We start from the raw sequence: 12,553 nt of genomic DNA, 5'->3' as shown, positions 1-12,553 counted from the left end.
CCTCATCATGGCAATATCCAATACTTCAGAGGAAGATAAACCTCACCTAGAAGCCATGTATTCAAGGGGGGGAATGTATTTCCCTGCTTTCTGTAAACAACTAGAACAATTCTTGAAGTATGAGACTAATACAACAGAATAAAGTGCAACAAGCATGGTAAACATATTAGAAGTTCAGTAGGAAGGAAATCTGATCCAGAAAGGGCCTTCACAATTACCTGACACAACGTTCCCCCTTGCACTGACCAGCTATGTGCACTGTAACCTATATTAAAGCATGCTGTTAAAAACAGAATGAATTCACCTCAAAGCCTTGGGATATTGCAATCCCTACCTCCAAAGTGCAAAAACTGCTCCAACATGCAACCTGCTTACTGCCAGGAAACTGCATCTCATGCTGAGACAATTTTCTCTAGCTTCAACCTCTGTTCTTCTCTCACCATCCACTAAGTCAAGAAGCCTGGTATCACCAGACCCACCTCCCTTACATACAAGCAGCCCAATTTTATATTTTATGACATTTTACAAAAGTGGGGTCATCCAATCCTCTGGCTCATAAAAAATAATTATAATCATAGAAAAGTAGAGTTGGAAGGAACCTCAGATCACATATTCCAATTTACTGCTCAAGGCAGGCTCGTCATTGACTGAACCATCCCAGCCAAATGCCTGTATAGCATGCTCTTAGAAAATTTACACAGATGGAGATGACAAATTTCTGGGTAGCTTATTCCAATGCTTAATCATCAATCTCATAAAGAGAAAGTGCTTCCTATATCTATATAACCTAGATTTCCCTTACTGCATTTTAAGACCACTGCTCCTAGTCATGGGTGGATCCAGGAGTTCCAGGGTTGGGAGGCCAGATGGGAAGAAGGGAAAAGGCAGTCACACTCCCTTCAGCTGTGCGGTAGATGGGGAGTGAACTGTGCAGCTAGCCACCTGCCTGTCTCCTTTCAAAATCTGGCAGGAGGAGAAAAGGGCAGGGGTGGCAAGAAGCAATGACACTGACCACCCCCCTGGGCTCTGGACTCACTAAACATATCAGTATAACCACCCTTCAGGTATTTGAGGTCTCTTATCAAATCCCTCCTCTGTCTTCTCTTCTTCAGACTGAATAATCCTAGTCTTTTCAGTCTTCCATAAATCAAGTTTCAAAGGCCCCCGATCCTTTTTGTTGTTCTTCATTGGACTCTTTTCAATTTGACCACATCTTTTTGATGTGAGAAGCCCACAACTGGACACACTACTCCAGGTGAGGCCTCACCACTGCTGAGTACAGCAGAAAAATCACTTCCATTGATTTATGAGCAATGCTCCTATTAACATAGGCCACCATGCTATTGGCCTTTTTTTACAACAATAGTACTCTGTTAGCTTATATCCACTTTATAGTTGACCATAACCCCATGTCCTTTTCTGCAGATTGCATTAAAGACAGTTATTCCCCAAGCTGTATTTGTCCATGCAGCTGTTCCATCCCAAGTGTAAGACTCTACACTTACCCTTACTGAATTTAATTCAAATTATTTCAGGTTGTTTCTCCAGTTTATCCAGGTCATTCTGCATCCTAGTCCTGCCCTCCAGAGTGTATGCAACTCCATTCAGCTTGGTGTCATCTGAAAACTTGCCAAGTGTGCACTCAATCCCATCCTCAATATCAATAATGACGATATTAAACAATACCAGACCCAAGAGCCCACTCAATACCATTTCCCAACTAGACACTGATGAGAATGACCTGGGAGACAGTGTCAAAAGAACGATTAGGAACAACACCCTGCAAATAAAACCCCAACCACATCTCCCAGAATTCTCCGTACCATCTCTATCCAGCAAATCATTCTTACCCCACGCCCACTGAAAAGGCCAAAGAGGACAAACAGAATTTACAGTATGATCAGACAGTCCAGAAATAGAAATTTTGGATAACTGCTGCAGGAAGCAAGCAGCACAATGGAGGATTTCTCACTGAAACCATCTTATCTCCTGCGCCTGACGACTGAGGTAAGAGGCTCTTAGCCCAAATGCATCAGACCTTAACTGCTCTGATGTCACACAGGAAGACAGACAACATCTGGGGTAATCATGGCCCAAGACACATTTGCTTGAAGCCAGAGTTGTTTATGAAGCACAGCTGTGACATGCTCCCAGTCAGAGAATACATCAGCTCCCCAAACTGCTGTGCCCAGAAGTCAAAATTTTCCAGAAATTCAAGACAAGATATTCTTGGCCTGACTGAAAATTGATCCTTCCTGCTAAGTGACTTCTGACCCTCCCAACTAATAATCTCTGTGACAGGCAGGGCTTGCAAGACAAGTCACTACCGTGGCCTGCTAGCAGTCTGGGCAGTCTTCCTGCCTCTCTCTCCTGCCATGCCTTTGATGGAAGAAATATGTTCGGTTTAGGCGACAGGCAGCCCTTTTACTATCCCGGTGCTAAGGGTTTTTTCCATGCCTCCAACCTCACCCTTACTGTGACCCAAGCCTCATAGGTGTTATCATTTCTACCAATCCTGAGCCCCTCTGGCTTTGTGGGCACAAAATGAGGCCTCCAAATCGCCCCTTTTAGCCTCATCCTGGTCCTCTAGATATAAACAGAAACACAAGCCAAAAGCCTCCAGGCTGTAACTTGCCTATCATCTACAACACAAGTACTATGCCCTTTCTCTACCTCATTCTCTCTAGCTTAAGTACCTGGGAGGTTCCTAGATAGGTCTCACTGCACTGGGGAACAAAGCAAACAGCGTCAACTCTCCAACCACTCTTCTACTCTCTCTCTCTGCTACAATCTCACTTGCACTATATAAAGTTTCTGAAGCTCTCTCTTCACTCAGACACACAACGACCTTTGCATCAAAAAGGAGAATTAGTAGCATGTGAAAGCTCAGTTTTAACGCTGCTGAAATTTCCCAAAGGATTCTCTTTTAAAATATAAGCTGGTTTTCATACAAAACCTGATTTCTTCACAGATAATGATGGTTTTTTGCCTTTCTAAGCATTTCACATTTCTTAGGCAAGTAATTTACATAGCAATCTTATGAGTTGGATATTTAGCATGCAACAGCCTGCTGCCTTTCCCGCCAGGACAGGGAAGGGAAGCCCCAGGTGCCTTCCCTTGGGTGGCTGGGAAAGCAGCCAGCTGCAGCACACGGGCTTCCCTCCCCTGCCCCGCAAGTGTGGGGGCTGCGTCAGAGTAGCAGGGAGCACCAGCAATACAGATGATCCATTGGAGGCCGTGCCCCTCACTGCGACGTGCTGTACTGGCTGAAGCCACACAATGGGGAAGTGCAGGGGAAGTGCCCACAACCCTCATACTCTACAAACCCCACACACACCACACCCAGCCCCCACAAGCCCCCACATATACACAACATATCTTATGCCCCCCACACACACTGTCACACCCACTCACAACCCTGACACCCTCCCACACACATACCCTATACATATATACACATACACACACTCCATACCCCCTTCCCCACAATATACAGGACTAAGAATTTTTTTTGAGTTATACAATCACCCCTATATGCACTACACAAATCATGACAAAAATATTTTTCATAATAAATGAAAATATGTTATAGTACATGAATAACTTTTAGAGTATGATTTGGGTTTTTTTCTGGTTCTAAGATGGCAACCCCCCCAGGTGCATTTCCGGGGGGGCGAAGGGAGGGACTTCCAGTGACAAAGGTCAGCTGTTAGAGGTGGGACTTCCAGTCCCAAGATGGCAACAAGGAGTGTGATAACTGTCAAGGGGTCAAGGGTCAAGATTACCCACGTGGCCCTCAACAGCTCACCAAAACTTGTTAAGCGGCCCTCCACCTGAAATAAATGCCCACCTCTGCTATAGAGGTATTTGGTTCAATACTTTCCCTGTATAGCACCCACTTTTACCACTGTTGGAGACATCATACTGGGCTAGATGGATCTTTGGTCTGACCCAGTATGGCATGTCCTATGTTATTATGCCACACGCTCTCCCTCACCCTACATTGGTGTCTTGTTTTAAACTTAAAATGTTACATTTTGAGGCAGAACTCTTTGTTGCCTCTATAGCCCAATTACAATTAAGTTTTTGCATACAGTAAGAACCTCTTAAAGACACAACTATAATACAAATAAATAAACACATGCAAAGTAGATAGGCTGAGAAATTTTGTTTTAGTGGCTAAAGATATCTGAAATAGACAAACAATGCCACCTAGCCCCAAACTGCTGTACTGCAGCTTCTGCACTGGGTATAGGCATAACTACAGTAAAAGCCTTGTTATCTGGCACTTCATTAACCAGCATGCTCTATTAACCGGCATGCCGGTTGACGTGGCAAAAGTGAAACTGGAAGTGGGACTTCTGGTTTCGTCGAGTCCCACTTCGGCCTATGGCCTGGGGCAAAGCAGTCTGTATGGGGCCCCGCTCCTTGAACCCTGGCACGCTGACCTGCCAGGGGAGGGGCAGGAGGGGTGACGCGGTGTCTGTCCCCTGTCACACTGACACACAGGATGGGGCGGGAGGGGCGTCTTTGCCCAACCAGGCAAAAACACCTCTCAGGTAACTGGCATATTTGGTTATCCGGCACCCCCATTCCCCATGGGTGCCAGATAACAGAGCTTTTGCTGTAGTAGTTTTCACATGTTGCATAAATTCTCTCTCAAACACAAAGCTGTTGTTGACACCCACTCTTGTACAACTACCTTGAATTCACATAACGTATATAGACGGGAACTGTTGTCATTACTTATTCTGATTATTTTGAAATGATAATACCCTTATAAACTTAAATAAAATTTCTTAATAAATCACACTGGATGATGAATTAATTCCTGGTATTACATTTAAGCCAAAATATAATACTGATGAATACAAGTTATTTATTCTTCTCAGTATGGTTTGCACTACTAGAATGCAGCCTATTCAAATTATTTGAGTGTACACCAAGATTTCTATGAGGAGTGAATTGAACTGTAATATATGCAGTTGCACTTATGGAAATATTAAAATGTGTAGAACTGCTGGGACAAAACTATTTTCTTCTATTAGGCAGAAAACCCAAATTTTCAGTCCTATGGACAGTCCCAAAGAACAGAGGATGCAGGTCTACCAGGACAGTAGGACAAGGAACATCAGCATCAAAGCTGCCACCTCTCATGCTGCCAAATTTTCACATCTGTGGGGAGCCCTGTGGGGAGTACCTGGACTGTGGGCTGGAGTTTGGTCACCCTTGCTTTATTCTTATAAAGGAATCACAGGCAATTAGACAGAATTTATTTTCATGGGATATAGCAACAATCAAGACAAAAACCACTGCACTAGATATGAGGGTCCTCATTCTCTACTCCTTGTACCTTGCATTATTGTTTAACCCTGTGTAAAGTAATTGGAAAATGCTACCAGATTAGGATTCTGCATTCATACTGGTAGTAGAATTTTACATTCACTTTGCATAGGTGTAAACAATATACAAGGTACAAGTCTGTGAAACATTAGACTTTGCTGGTTTTGGAAATTTTCATTTTTGAGCTTTAGTTACTTATCCTGGTAAAAGCACTTTCTTTTAAACCAGAGATTTTGAAATAATGTACTGAGGAATTTTCAAAGTTTGCTGGGCTCAGATAAACTGAGAATGGGGAACCTTGCCAGAAGAGAAGTAAAAACTTCCTAAGGGAACCCCACACCATCAACTAAGTGGCACTTTGCAGGTTCTTTTTAAAGGTAAGGCCTCTTTTTACAGACATTGACTACAAATTTTAGTTCTTTTTTAACATTGGTACAAAGCAACCCACATAACTTTTCCTCATTTGAATCATTCCTTTAAAAAAAACAAACAAACTTCTGCCACATTAATAAAAAACATAAAAATACATTGATATGCAGATGCCACATTTGACTGTGATAATCTAAAGCAGCTATCCTTGTACTACTTTGTCTCCATTCCCCCAAGCTTTTGGCATCAAGTGTTCTCTCTCAGGTCTTAAGCAGATGTAGACAGAGTTAAAAAAGAAGGAAAACCTCCATGCAAATGAAAACAGTCAACTTGTAAGTATAGAGGAGGGCTGTGAGGAGGTGTTAAAAGGAACCATTATGAGATAAGTAGGGAAAGGATGAAAAGGAGGCTAGAGCAATTTGCCAGTTGATTACAATTCTAATATTATAAAAGCTTTGATCTGCCTGTCTGTCTGTCCATAATGTTTTATTTGCGTCCTGATTGGCTGACAAACAGCCAATCAGAGTGCAAAGAAGTGTTTGGACAGGAGGTGGCGGCATGGTGGAGCACCACCATGATGGCGGGGACACAGGAGACGAAGGATGCGCCCTGCCCTGCTCCCTGGAAGCAGCAGCAATGGAGTGGATGGAACGGGGGTTGAGGCCTGCCCTACTCCGTGCAGGTAGCAACAATGGAGCCAGGGCGGAAGCAAGGCCACCAGAGCTGGCGCAGGCTGACATGGCAGCAGTGGGGAGAGGAGTGGGCCCAGCGCGGGTGGGGAAAGGAGTGGGTGTGCAGTGGTGGCGGCGGTAGGGGGAAGGGAGGAGTGGGCCCGGACCTGACACGGCAGGGGGAGGAGGAGCAAGCCTGAGTAGGGGGAGGAGCCGGCCCATTACGGCAGTTGTGGGGGGAGCAGTGGGCCCCGCCCAACACAGCTTGACACGGCAGCAGTGCGAGGAGGGGAGGAGTGGGCTTCTTCCCTCCCTTGGGCCTGGGCCCGCTCCTCCCCCACTCCTCCACATCAGCCCTGAGCCCGCTACTCCCATTCCCTCGCTGGTATCAGGTTGGTCTGGGCCTGCTGCAGCTCCCACCTCCCCCCCACTGTAGCAGCCCGACTTCCCACCTTCAGGCCCAGTCCTCACCCACATCAGGCCCAGGCCCACTCCTCCCCTCCTCACACTGCTGCAGCAGGGAGCGGACCCGGACCCCAAGCAGCAGAAGGAAAAGGGGGGGGGCACAGACCCAGATAGTGGGGAGCACAGGGATATGTCCCTGCCCACTCCCCCCACCCTGTCATTCTTGACAGGCAATTGGTTAGTAACACAGAAAGACATTAGATTCTAGGTGTTGGCTAGAAATGGAGCTTAAAATGAGACTTTAAAGAGAAGGTCTGTATTTTGAATGTAGTTATTGGAGATCCTACACATTTTCAAACTTCCCTAAAGTCTGGGAATCTTTACTTAGCACTTCTTCAGCTCCAGAACCCCTACCCCTATCCTAAAGCCTGAGGCGGAGCCACGTGATCAAGCAATAGCAGCGTACCACCTTGCAGGCTGCTTTATCACACCTAATCTCTTCGTGGAACTAATATTCTGCTGTGCGCGGTTTGAAAACCACATCTATAAGGAGATGCCCCTTCAGGCCCAACTCCACTCAAACCTCTTCTCACACAAACGTAAGGTTATTTAATCCCATCACACAGAAAAAACAGTCTTTGGGTTTTTTTAATTATTTTAAAGGGAAAGGGGCAAATAGGGAGCAATTTTTAGAGAAGGGGGCAAACTTGCTACATATAAATATAACTAATAAAAAACTACATAAAACTCAGAAGAAAAATACAGTAAAAGCTCCGGTAATCAGCATCTTACAAGCTGGCATGCTCAATTAACTGGCATGCCAGCTTGTAAGATAAAGTGAAACCGGAAGTGCCCACTGTGGCACTTCTGGTTTCTCCGAGCCCCCATGGCCAGCGGCAAAGCAGCCTGAGCTGCCGAGCCCCCATGGCCCAGGGCCATAACAGGCTGCGCAGGGCTGTGCGGGGCCTGCCTCCCTGTCCCGCGGGAGAAGCGGAGTCCCGGGCTGCTCAATTAACTGGCATATTTTGTTATCTGGCATCCCCCATTCCAGAGCTTTTACTGTACTATAATAGCATTGGATTGTTGGTGCATCTGTGATATTCCAGGAAAAGTATGAGAGGGGCAAGATTTTTTTTACGGATATCTTACACAGCAGCGGTTCTCAACTTTTTGCACCTTATGTCCCACAACCATTTTGTGCACTCTCTGTTCATTGACGTATCAAACAAATCCTGTCAAAATTGCACTGTTCAAGATATCTGTTGATTCATCTATTTGAAGTGCAAACAACTTTGATTTTTTAAAATCAGGCAATGAGTTGAAGTTCCACCTACATGACCTTCATGTCACGTGTCCCACTGGTTGAGAAACATTGTTATACTGGAACAACTGTATAGTTGGGAGACCTGTTGGACAAGCTTTTGGCATAAAGTGCTCTTTTTCAGGTCTAAGATGCAGATACAGAGTTTGTGTAAATAACAGAGAAAAGCTTCCATGCAAATGCAAACAGTTATCTTACAAGGGTGTAGGTTGTAGCCGTGTTGGTCTAAGGACGTAGGCAGACTGCAGAAGTATAAAGGAGGGCTGTGAGGAGGTGTTAAAAGGAACCATTATGAGATAAAAGTAGTGCAGTGGAACAGGCAATTTAGTTAGTGGCAGAGTGAAACCATTCAAGAGGGGAAGGTCGTTAATAGCTGCGAAGTTCAGGGCAATCAGCAGCTTTAAGGTGTTGGTTGTAGCCCTGTTGGTCTTAGGATATAGACAAACAAGGTTCTTTTATCAGACCAACTACATAGTTAGAAAAGTATTTTTTTTCTTTGCAAACTTCCACGCACAAACACCCTTCTTCAGGCATAGAGAGAGTCTGCTGGGGGATCAGTAGCAGTATTTGTTAGGCTGTAGTGAGACATGAAGGCAACCTGTACCAAGCCCAATTCTTTATTGTCCAGAAGGGATATGAATTTTTGTTCTCAGGACCATCTTCTGGAAGTATTTTATAATTATTTCAGCAACCTGGACGTGTTTAAATCAGCAGGTGCAGATGCTCTTCACCTGAGGGTGCTGAGGGAATTAGCGGGGGTCATAGCGGGGCTCCTAGCATGGCTCTATGAGCGCTCATGGGGCACTGGCCAGGTACCAGAGAATTGGAAAAGGGCCAATGCGGTCCCCCATTTTCAAAAAGGGAGAAAAGAGGACCCCGGCAATTATAGGCCAGTCAGTCTTACCTCGGTCCTTGGGAAGACCTTTGAGAAAATTATCAAGGAGCACATCTGAAAGGGCCCAGCAGGGGAGGTTATGCTCAGGGGCAACCAACATGGGTTCTGTGCGGGCCGCGCCCCGATCCCACCTTTGTCGCCATGTGCGGCGGCGATTCCGATCTCATTCCCGTCGCCATGTGCGAGCCGGGGGCGAGCCGGGCCCGTCTTCGTTGCACACGGGCTGCGGCCAGCAGCCCAGGCACACGGGGCTGGAGAGAACCGCTGGGCAGTTTAGCGCACGCGAGTTAGAATTAGTTACGGAGGCGTAATGGTTGATTGAAAAGATTGTTTACTTACACACAAAGATGGTATTGGTGTAGGCTGGACAGGTTTTCAGGCACAGCTCCCGCTTGGATCCTCACTAGAGGAACACGACAAATCAATTGCTCCCACGGAGTTGTTCAGGCTCCGCGGGTCCGGTTCGGTTAGATTCGAAAAGTTTCCCTGGAGTTACTTAGGCTCCGTAGGTCTGAAGTTGCAGGAAAGGGATACGTCTAGGATTGCGCTCGGCAATGGGGAGAGGCTAGAAGCGAAAGCTCCGTAGGCTCGGTTCTATTGCCTCTACTGCCTGCTTACGGGAGGCGCGTTGGGTCTGTAGCGCTTGGAGATCTTCACACAGAATCTCTCTCATCCTCCCTCCTCCGACTTGGGCGGAAACTACCCAAGCCTTTTGTACGGCTAGCAAGCCCATCGCTAGCCGCCACATGTGCCTACATTAGGAATGGGCCAATAATGTGGCATGAATCCTAATACAAATGGCAGGAACTTTTTTGCAGCGTGTATCACTATGATGCAAAAGAAATGCACCCTGCAAAGAAGCTGTAATCTGGCGGGAAATCCTCGTTGCACCAGAGTTCTCTCTTGCAGCAGAGAACTCTACCGTGCAAAGAAAGCGACAAATTGGCGGGAAATAATTTAGCAGTGCTAAAGCACGCACACAAACAAAAAATCACAACTTTGGGTTTGTGCGGGCCAGGTCAGGCCCCGGGCCCTTTTTATCGCTCTGCACGCGGGCTGTGGCCGGCAGCCCGGGCAGGCCAGATTGGAGAGGGAGGTCGCCGAGCTAGAATTAGGCACAGACACGTAACGGTTGATTTTAAGATTGTTTACTTACACCGAGATGGTCGCGGTGCAGGCTGAGAACTTGCTTGAGTTGTGGTTACAACAGAAAACACGAACACACGTGGAGTTTGCTAGGCTCCACGCAGACAAAACACGAACAATCACGTGGAGTTTGCTAGGCTCCACGCAGACAGAACTCCGGATGTCCAGGACAAGCGCGCATTAAACTCGTCGGTACGTCTTATAGTAGGCTCCGTTCGAAGACAGGAAGAGGTGGGCGGTGGATCAGGCCGCCAAACTCCTCTGAGCGACACACAGGGTTTCTATTACCCTGCCGCGCACACCCACAGTCCCCACGAGATGGATGCGGAGTCCTCTTCGGCTTGGGCGGAAACTGCTCAAGCCTCTTATACGGCTAGCAGGCCAATCGCTAGCCGCCACGTGTGAATAATTTAGCACTAGCCAATTGCGGGGCATGAATTTGCATACGACGAGCGGGAACTCTTTGCACCGTGCATTTCTGTGTTGCAAAGGGAAATGCACCCTGCAAAGATAGCTGCAAAGTGGCAGGAACTCTCCTTTGCACGCGGGTTCTCTGCGCAGCAGAACTCCTCCGTGCAATGAAGCTGTATACCCACGGGAATAATTCGAGTGCCGAAGCGCACACAAAAAAAATCAGACCTTTGGGTCATGACAGGGTTGTGACAGGTTCATTGAGGGCAGGTCCTGCCTGACTAACCTGGTTTCTTTTTATGATCATGTCACAAAGTCCCTGGATGAGGGTGTCGGGCTGGATGTCGTCTTCCTGGACTTTAAGAAGGCCTTTGACATGGTTTTCCACCACATTCTCTGAAAAAAACTAGGTGACTGTGGCATTGATGCCTACGCAGTCAGATGGGTGGCAAATTGGCTAGATGGTCACACCCAGAGAGTGATGGTGGACGGGTCATTTTTGACCTGGAGGGATGTGGGCAGGGCTCAGTCCTGGGGCCTGTACTGTTCAACATCTTTATCAGTGATCTGGATGTGGGTGTGGAATGCACGCTGTCCAAATTCGCTGACAACACCAAGTTGTGGGGCGAGGTGGGCACACTGGAGGGGAGGGACAGAATCCAGCTAGATCTAGACAGGTTACAGAGGTGGGCAGATAAGAATAGGATGGAATTCAGCGCAGACAAGTGCAGGGTACTGCACCTAGGGAGAAGGAACCAGCAACACACCTATAGGCTGGGGAATACCCTTCTTGTCAACATGGTAGCAGAAACGGATCTTGGAGTCATTGCTGACTCCAGGATAGACATGAGCCAGCAATGCGAGGAAGTAGTCAGTAAGGCTAACCGCACCTTGTCATGCATCTACAGATGCATCACAAGCAGGTCCAGAGAAGTGATTCTTCTCCTCTATGCAGCATTGGTCAGGCCACAGTTGGAGCACTGCATCCAGTTCTGGGCACCACACTTCAAGAGGGATGTGGCTAGCATTGAGAGGGTCCAGAGGAGAGCCACTCACATGGTCAAGGGGCAGAAGGGCAGGCCCTACGAAGAGAGGCTAAAGGGCCTGAACATATTCAGCCTCCACAAGAGAAGGTTGGGAGGGGATTTAGTGGCTGTTTACAAACTCACCAGGGGGGGACCAGTGGGAATTGGGGGAGGCTCTGTTCCCCTGGGCACCACTGGGGGTTACTAGAAATAACAGCCACAAATTGTCAGAGAGAAGGTTCAGGCTGGACATCAGGAGACATTACAGTTAGGGCTGCCATGCTGTGGAATGGACTCCCAAGGGAGGTGGTACTCTCTCCTACCTTGGGGGTCTTCAAGAAGAGGCTGGACAGATATCTGGCTGGGGTGATATGATTCCGGCACCCGTTCCTGCTTGAGGCCAGGGGTTGGACCTGACGATCTGTTTAGGTCCCTTCTGACCCTAAATACAAAAAATAAAAATAAAAATCAAACAAAAAAGAAGACCCATCTGCAGAGAAAAAGATTGCATCTTCAAATGAGCTGCATAAATGCACCAGAATACTCCAATGCAACCCAAAAAGAAAACCCTTACTGACCACACTCCCTGGTTGTTATATGCCATCCCACATTGGAACCTATAAGAAGGATCATCAAACAATTATAGCCTATAATGAAAAAGAATGAGACCTTGAGGGAAATATTCTCAACTCCTCTACTTCTGGCCTTCAAGCAACCCCCAAACCTGGCCCATCAACAGAAGCAAACTCCCCTTTGATCAACAGACCCCAGATGGGACACAAATTGACAAATGCAACCAGCAAATGCAAAACCTGTCAATGTGACTCCAGTGCCACAACAATAAACATCCCTCCTAACAAAACAATCAGTATCCAAGGATCCTACACATGTGGATATCACAGAACATGGTATATCTCATACCGCATACCAGATGCCCTCACTCAAACTATGTGGGTGAAACCAGACA

General features: G+C 46.9%; 1 protein-coding gene across 4 annotated transcripts in view; it reads right to left on the bottom strand.

Moving 5' to 3' along the window:
• LOC109286380 (uncharacterized) overlaps window positions 1-12,553 on the bottom strand; it is a 74,651-nt gene that overhangs the window by 54,011 nt on the left and 8,087 nt on the right. For all 4 annotated transcript variants that reach the window (XM_059730010.1, XM_059729974.1, XM_059730069.1 and 1 more), the window contains one exon: window positions 11,910-12,028. The gene's annotated coding sequence lies outside the window, so the exon portion shown is untranslated. The remainder of the gene's footprint in view (window positions 1-11,909; window positions 12,029-12,553) is intronic.

This window comes from Alligator mississippiensis, chromosome 1 (assembly GCF_030867095.1).
Source record: "Alligator mississippiensis isolate rAllMis1 chromosome 1, rAllMis1, whole genome shotgun sequence".
Taxonomy (NCBI): Eukaryota; Metazoa; Chordata; order Crocodylia; family Alligatoridae; genus Alligator; species Alligator mississippiensis.
Note: the sequence above shows the minus strand (reverse complement) of the source record. Positions and strands in the feature narration are given on the sequence as shown.